The following is a 9,359-nucleotide window of genomic DNA, read 5'->3' on the forward strand; positions in this document are numbered from 1 at the left end:
CAGATAAAAAATACACATAACTAAATGAATGTTACAGGGAGAGCCAATGGCATTCTTGGGGGTGTTACAAATAAGGGGTTCCAATAGAATCATTACTCTCAACAGAGTGACACCTGTTTCCACAGTGAACCTTGTCTGCCACAATCTGGAAGTTATCTTTTCATTGGTAATTTATCCTTTGTACAGTCATGTGGCCCACGGAGCAACATTTAGCCTACTTGCACTAATCCATTTACTAAATGAAACATAATCTCGTTCTACACTGCTTGCTCCTTTTGCATTGGCAGATGTTATACAGAGGTCAGAGTTTACAGGCGATTGCAATTAAAATTTTCATTAGAATCATGAAGCATTAAAGAATTTGGCAATACATCAACTTGCATTTATATAGTGCCTTTGACATAGCAAAATATCCCAAGGTGCTTCACAGGAACGTTATCCGAGAAAAATTGACACCGAGCCACATAAGGAGATGTTAGGACAGGTGACCAAAAGCTTGGACAAAGAGGTAGGTTTTAAGGAGCGTCTTAAAGAAGGAGAGAGGCGGAGAGGTTTAGGGGGGGAATTCCAGAGCTTAGGGCATTGGCAGCTAAAGGCACGGCCGCCAATGGTGGGGCGTTGGAAATCAGAGATGCGCAAGAGGCCAGAATTAGAGGAGCACAGATACGATCAATTACTAATATTTAAGTATAATAAGCAAAGTACATAATGGGTTAGTTATCCTTTCTAAAAATTGTCTTTGGCTATTAACAAAGTACCGGCACAGCTAAATCTCTGTCTTCTAATCCACATTCCAGTGTTCACAGAAACCCCACCGTGCAGATGGAGGCCATTTCGGCCCATCGAGCCTGCACCGACACATATCCCACCCGATCCCCGTAACCCCGACACATATCCCACTCGATCCCCGTAACCCCACGTATTTAATCCCCCTAACACTAAGGGTCAATTTATCATAGCCAATCAACCTAACCTGCACATCTTTGGACTGTGGGAGGAAACCGGCGCACCCGGCGGAAACCCACGCAAACACGGGGAGAATGTGCAAACTCCACACAGACAGTCACCCGAGGCCGGATTCGAACCCGGGTCCCTGGCGCTGTGAGGCAACAGTGCTAACCACTATGCCACCGTGCTGTTGATGTAAATTAAAATTGCACAATGATTTCTGCAGCATAAACCAGACATTATGTAGTGCTCAATCTGACCTGACCCCAGTACTAACTCCTGAATTCATATACCTCCCACCTTTTAACCTGTTGCCCCTTTTGACGACAGGAGACAGGGTTTTCACCATAACTGCAGCCGCCCACAGCAGGAAATCCATTGGACAGAAACATTGACGAAAGGTCATCGACCTGAAACGTTAACTCTGTTTCTCTCTTCACAGATGCTGCCTGACCTGCTGAGTTTCTCCAGCATTTTCTGTTTTTATATTAGGACAGAAACAACTTGCATTCCTACAGCGCCCTCTCACGACCTCAGGAGGTCCCACATTGCTTTACAGCCAATGAAGTACTTGTTAGCCTGCGCCGTGCACACAGCGACCAGTTCCATGGGCGATGGAGCCAAAGGATCTCAGACGGCACCATATTGGTTCGGGGGCTCGGCCTAAAACAGGTGTTAGGCCCCTTGAATCTATATATATAAATCGGTACATCTGTCATTCTGTCCGTGTGCGTCTGGCGGGCTATGCGCTCAAAAGTTACAGGGCGTACCTACGCGCGCGTTACCTCCAAAGAAAGCTTACGCTTCCGAGACGGTTTTAAGCGTATTTACGTTTCGGCCGGGCTAAAATCGCGCCCGCGGTATCCCAAAAACCTTCAACATTCCGCTCATTAGCATCTCATTATCCGCTCATTAGCGACAGAGTGACCTCGAGGTCGACCAATCGTATGGCGGCTTGCTGCCGCGTGCGGCCGGGCCAATCGGTGCGTATGTGGGCGGGCCTTATCGTTCTGAACCGAGGTGAGTCGCCGCCATCTTGATTCCAAACTTTTCCTTTCTTTTTCCCACTTTCTGCGTCTTTAAAAAAAACGTTGCTTTTAAAACACATAGGCCTAGAAATTGGGGTTTGGCTTAGCCAGGGCTTTAGCGCCGGAAATTAGTGCCGGCGCTAAGTCCCCTGCGCGCGCCAAAAATTCAGTGGCGCCGCGCCCAAACGGCTGCCGGCGCTACTGAAGGGTCTTAGCGCCTGGAAAAGGGCGCTAACTGCCGTTTCGCGCCGCAATTCCGGCGCTGCGGCACCCGGTGCGGTGCGGCAGGCTGGGGAAGTGCAGGCCTCCTCCTTCCGTTAAGGAGGAGCTGCCTGCACCCGGCCGCGGCCCGCGCAAATCTGCTTAAAAATGAGCCCGGCACCTCGGACAAGTGCCGGGCTTGCATCTGTTCCGGGGGCAGGCGGCCGGCGGGAAAGCGGCCGGCCGCCGCGGGGCCTTTAATGCGCCGGCACTAACTGCAGTAAGGCACCTCTGACAAAACGCTGGTTGCGGCTGCCACGGGCGAGGCGGCCGCAACTCAATTTCGGAGTTCGGGCGGGTTACCACGGCAACCGGGACGCTGCGCACACCGATGACGTCATCGGTATCGGTGCCGGCGCAGCGCTGCCGGAGCAACGCCGATTTAGGGCCCCAGGGAATTTCACTACTGGCCATAACTCCGGCGCAAGGCCCTCTAGCGCCTCAAATGAGGCGCTAAGGCTACTGAATATTCAGCCGATATTGTTTTAAAAAAAAATGATTTAGAATCAAATTAACTTATCTAATCTCATTAATTTTCCTGCCTTTCCCCGTTTTTCCAGGTAGGCCTCGAAGCCTCGGCTTCTCCTCCGCACCCACGCCCGAGCTAGGCACCTCCCGGCCCCACTCGAAGGCTGCAGGGGCCGGCCTCAGCCCAGCGCCGCTACCTTACTAAAGGGTGCGCGCGCAGCAGGAGCTGAGACGCGGCGTCTCTCTGGCTCGGCCGGGGGGCGGGGCTTGCTGAGCGTCAACGGTTACCCTGGCAACCGGGCCCGCCGGCCGTCTCGCACAGCCGCAATCGGCGGTCTTCACCTCGGGGGGGGGGGCCCCCGCCCACCCTCCCTCCCCCCCCGCCCTCCGCCCTCCCCCTCGTCGCTCTCTCTCTTCCAACAACATGCCCTCGAAAAAGCCTCGGCACCGCCGGGCACTTCAGCTAGTATGCAATAAAGGACCTAACGCCCGATTGTAGGAGCCCTTTCCGAAATTGGCCAAAAATTGGGTGGAGTTACACCGCAGAAGCTCCACCTAGTTTTCTGCAGTTATGCAGTGCCCACCCCTGATTGCTGCCCCCCCCAGGGCCTACACATGTCCCGCTGCTGGGGACAGCTCGCCGGACTGATTAAAATGAGGCCCAAGCCCCAATATCGATCGGCCTAGTGGATGTTTACCCCTGGGAGGCTGGACTGGAAAGAGTTCCATTCCCCAGCACCAATGTCCCTCAGCCTGGTGAACAGAAAAAGATCATTAATAAGATCAGCACTTAATTAATGTTTATACTAAATCGTCTCCAGCCTGCACTGTAGGCCTCCTGTGAGCAGCTACAATGTTTATTGCCATAACTGAAACCGCTGGTGAGTGTGGAGTTAATGTGTTAATTATATTTTGCGTTGTCTTAACGTTATGCTAATTAACCCGACACGCTCAATGACAAATGTTAATCGGCAATTAAAGACAGCTTGGTCATCGTCGCCGTGCCAACCAGTGGGAGTCGGGCCTGATTGGAGGCCTTCGCACCCCGACTCGGAGGTAGGGAGGCAGCTGGCCTGGTTGCCATGACGTCACACATTCCGGGATCCCTTGGCCTGACTACAGGAGGCTGATGGGGACGGATTTGGGAGGGGCTTCTCGCTGCAACTGAGATTCGGAGCCCAGCCCATCAAATCTCAGCTGTGGGCCGAGTCCAAATCCACTCGCCAGCTCAGCGATACGGTCTCATCCCGTCTCCATGACAACTTCACATTTCCCTCTCTTCTGCTTCTCTATTGAGAGAATAAATTCATGTGAACAACTTCTCCCGACTCTCTCTCTCTCTCTCTCTCTCTTTCACTGGGGTATGATTTTAACAGCCCTGCTCACTTAGGAGGCCATTCTTCACGCCTGACGCCGGCCAGGGGGGGGGGGGGGCGTTGACCGACTATTCAACCACGGTGGGCACATCGTGCCCCAGCTTGATCCTGTCGTCCACATGCGCACGTTTTCCAGATTAGGTCATTTGATAGTGATCAGGAGCGGGAATCCATGGCCTGATGTTCCCTGTTCATTAGCCAAAGGAGCACTGCGGCCAACTGTACCTGCTGCCCACCTGAGATTCTGAAAGGTTGACATGGGGCTTTCCCCATTGTAAACCGTGACACAAGAAGCAAGATTAATGTTGGACAGGGAGTGAGTGCCAGACACAAGCCTCCTAATTGTATTATATATCGATAGACATGTTTATTATTTTTGTTTTCAAGCAAAAGGCAACTTCTTCACTTCGCCTAGTCATACTGGGAGGGGCTACTAAGGCCAGCAATGTGAAAGGTTTGGAGGAACATCAGTATTAATGAGCTGGGTACGTCAATCCATCTCCTTCACAACATCGGTCTCAGCAACGCTTCACCATTCTCCATGTGCAATACTCTCCACTTGCCTGGATGAGTGCAGCTCCAACAACACTCAAGAAGCTCGACACAATCCAGGACAAAGCAGCCCGCTTGATTGGCACCCCATCCACCACCTTAAACATTCACTCCTCCACCACCAGTGTACCGTGGCTGCAGTGTGTACCATCTATAAGATTCACTGCAGCAACTCGCCAAGGATTCTTCGGTGGCACCTCCTAAACCCGCGACCTCTTCCACCTAGAAGGACAAGGGCAGCAGGTGCATGGAAACACCACCACCTCCAAGTTCCCCTCCAAGTCACACACCATCCTGACTTAGAAGTATATCGCCGCTCCTTCATCGTCGCTGGGTCAAAATCCTGGAACTCCCTCCCTGACAACACTGTGGGAATACCTTCACCACACGGACTGCAGCGGTTCAGGAAGGTGGTTCACCACCACTTTCTCAAAGCAGCAGTGATGGGCAATAAATGTTGGCCTTGCCAGCGATGCCCACATCGCGAGAATTAATTTAAAAAAGTTCCCCTACTGCTCTCCTCCTAATGTCATTGGCTATAATTGTTTAAGTAAACATTCAAAATTAATAGAAGGATATGAACAAAAGGATGTTAAAGCTTAATATTAATTTTTTTCTAACATGAGAAGGTCAGGAGTAAGAAATAATGCGAATGGGGGTCAGTCCCTCTTTAAAAATAAAAGGAAACCATCAGCTTTAGGTGAGAGGTCGCAACAGGCTACATTTTCCCACCATTCGGAGAAAAGACTTGGCGGGTCAGAGCTATGTGTAATGCTCCCAGCGACCAGCAGGTGGCACCCATCATCAGTCTTCGAACAGACTAATGTAAGAAGTCACACAACACCAGGTTATAGTCCAACAGTTTTATTTGAAATCACAAGCTTTCGGAGCGCTGCTCCTTCGTCAGGTGAAGTGACTGGCATCAGGCGTCATGGTTACACCAGAAAGTCCTTCGTCCTTTTCTTTGTCTATTTCCAGTGCGTGATTCGCGGTATTTCTATTTTCTCACCAGTTTTCTCCATGCTTCACACAATGGTCTAGCCTCCCTGGGGTGCCACAGCACTTTCTGGTCCCTCCATCGATATATGCATTCCTTAAGTTCTCAGCCTTGACAGTGAGGGCAGGATATTTGACTACAGAAGGCATCATGCCCAAGCCTGATCCTGTCCTCAATAAACACATTCAGACACCCAAAATACACACACCCAAAATACACCCCCCCCCAAAATGCACACACCCAAAATAAACCCATCCAAAATACACCCACCCAAAATACACACCCAAAATACACCCCACCAAAATATACCCCACCAAAATACACCCCACCAAAATACACCCCCACAAAATACCCCCAAAGCACACACCAAAATACATCCCCCCAAAATACCCCCCCAAATAACACCCCCCAAATAACACCCCCCAAAAATACACACACACCAAAATACACACACACCAAAATACACACACACCAAAATACACACACACCAAATACCCCCAAAGCACACACCAAAATACATCCCCCCAAAATACCCCCCCAAATAACACCCCCCAAAAATACACACACACACCAAAATACACACACACCAAAATACACACACACCAAAATACACACACACAAAATACACCCCTCCAAAATACAGCCCCCCCAAAATACAGCCCCCCCAAAATACACACACCCAATATGCACCCGCAAAATACACTCCCCAAAATACACACACCCAAAATACACCCCCACAATATACACCCCCCAAAATACACCCCCTCAGAATACACCCCACCAAAATACACCCCCCAAAAAACACACCAAAAAACACGCCCCAAAATACACACTGCCAAAATACACACTGCCAAAATACACACCCAAAATACACACACCCCAAAATGCACCCCATCAAAATATACACACCCAAAAGAACACCCCAAACTATACCGCTCAAATACACACACCCAAATTACACACACCAAAATTACACACACCAAAATTCACCCCCCAAAATACACCCCTGCCGAAATATACACCCCGCAAAATACACCCCCCCCAAAATACACCCCCCAAAATAAACCCCACCAAAATATACTCCCACAAAATACACCCCCTCAAAATACCCCCCAAAATACACACACCCAAAATACACACACACCAAAATACACACACCCAAATCCCCCAATACACCCCACCAAAATACACCCCCAAAAATACACCCCACCAAAACACACACACACCAAAATACACCCCCAAAATAAACACACCCCAAATAAACCCACACAAAATACACCCCAGCAAAATACACCCAAAATAAACCCCCCAAATCACACACACAAAAGTACACACACCCCAAAATACACATCCAATAAACCCCCCCAAAACATACACACCCAAAATACACACACCCAAAATAGAGCCCCCAAAATACAACCCCCAAAATACACCCCACCAAAATACACACACCCCCAAAATATAACCCCCAAAATACAACCCCCAAAATACACCCACCCAAAACACACTCCCCAAAAGACAGACACGCAAAAATACACCCCACCAAAACACCTCCCCAAAATACAACTCCACAAAACACCCCACCAAAACACACACACACACACCAAAATACACCCCCCCAAAATACACACACTCCAAAATACACACACTCCAAAATACACACACTCCAAAATAGATACACCCCCTCAAAAAACACACCCAAAATACACACACCCAAAATGCACACACACCAAAATACAACCCCCAAAATACACACCCCCAAAATACACACCCCCAAAATACACCCCCCCAAAATACATCCCCCCAAAATATGCACCCCCAAAATACGCACCCCAACAGAACACCCCCCCCCAAAATACACCCCCACAAAATACCCCCCAAAACACACACACCAAAATACCCCCCCCAAATAACACACACACCCAAAATACACCCCCCCAAAATACACCCCCCCAAAATGCACACACCCAATATGCACCCCCAAAATACACTCCCCAAAATACACACACCCAAAATACACACACACAAAATACACCCCCCAAAAAACACACACCCCAAAATACACACCCAAATACATAGCCAAAATACACACACCCCAAAATACACACCCAAATTACACACACCCCAAAATTCACCCCCAAAATACACCCGCCAAAATACACCCCCCCAAAATACACCCCGCAAAATACACAACCCCCCAAAATACACCCCACAAAATACACCCCACTGAAATATACTCCCACAAAATACACCCCCTCAAAATACCTCACAAAATACACACACACAAAATCCCCCCAAAATACACCCCACCAAAATACACCCCACCAAAATACACAAACACAAAATACACACCCCCCAAAATAATCACACACCAAAATACACCCCACCAAAACACACACACACACCAAAATACACCCCCAAAATAAACACACCCCAAATAAACCCACACAAAATACACCCCAGCAAAATATACACCCAAAATAAACCCCCCAAATCACACACACACAAAAATACACACTCCAAAATACACATCCAATAAACACCCCCCAAAATATACACACCCAAAATAGAGCCCCTCAAAACACACTCCCCAAAAGACAACCACACCAAAATACACCCCCCAAAATACACCCCCACAAAATACCCCACCAAAACACACCAAAAAAAACCCCGAAACACACCCCAAAATACACATCCATCACCCCCAAAATATACACACCCAAAATACACCCACACAATATACACCCCCCCAAAATACACCCCCTCAAAATACACACACCCAAAATATATCCCCCCAAATTACACACCGCCAAAATACACCCCACCAAAATACACTCCAAAAAACACACACCAAAAAACATGACGCAAAATACACACACCCCAAAATACACACCCAAATACACAGCCAAAATACACACACCAAAATGCACACCCAAAAATACACACCCAAAATACAGACCCCCAAAATACACCCCATCAAAATATACCCCATCAAAATATACACACCCAAGAGAACACCCCAAACTACACACTCAAAATACACACACCCAAAACTCACCCAAAATACACCCCGCAAAATACACCCCACCAAAACACACACACACCAAAATCCACCCCACCAAGATACACCACCCCAAAATACACTACCCGAAAACACACACACACACACACACCAAAATACACCCCCAAAATAAACACACCCCAAATAAACCCAGACAAAATACACCCCTAAATCAAACACCCCCCAAAATACACATCCAATAAACACCCCCCAAAATAGAGCCCACCAAAATACACAGACCCAAAATACACAGACCCAAAATACACACACACCAAAATACAACTCCCAAAATACACCCCCTCAAAATGCACCCACACACCAAAATACACCACCCCAGAATACACCCCCAAAACATCCCCCCAAAAATACACACCCAAAAAATACACACACCCAAAAAATACACCCCCCCAAAATACACCCCCCCAAAATATACCCACCCCAAATACACAGCCTCAAAATACACAGCCCCAAAATATACAGCCCCAAAATACACGCCCCCCAAAATAAAGCCCCACAAAATACCCACCCAAAATACACCCACCCATAATACACCCACCCATAATACACCCACCCATAATACACCCACCCATAATACACCCACCCAAAAATACACCCACCCAAAAATACAGCCCCCCAAAATACACGTGCACCAAAATACTCACACCCAA

The sequence above is a fragment of the Somniosus microcephalus genome, chromosome 4, assembly GCF_052327205.1.
Source record: "Somniosus microcephalus isolate GS21.2 chromosome 4, FLI_Smic_1.0, whole genome shotgun sequence".
NCBI lineage: Eukaryota > Metazoa > Chordata > Chondrichthyes > Squaliformes > Somniosidae > Somniosus > Somniosus microcephalus.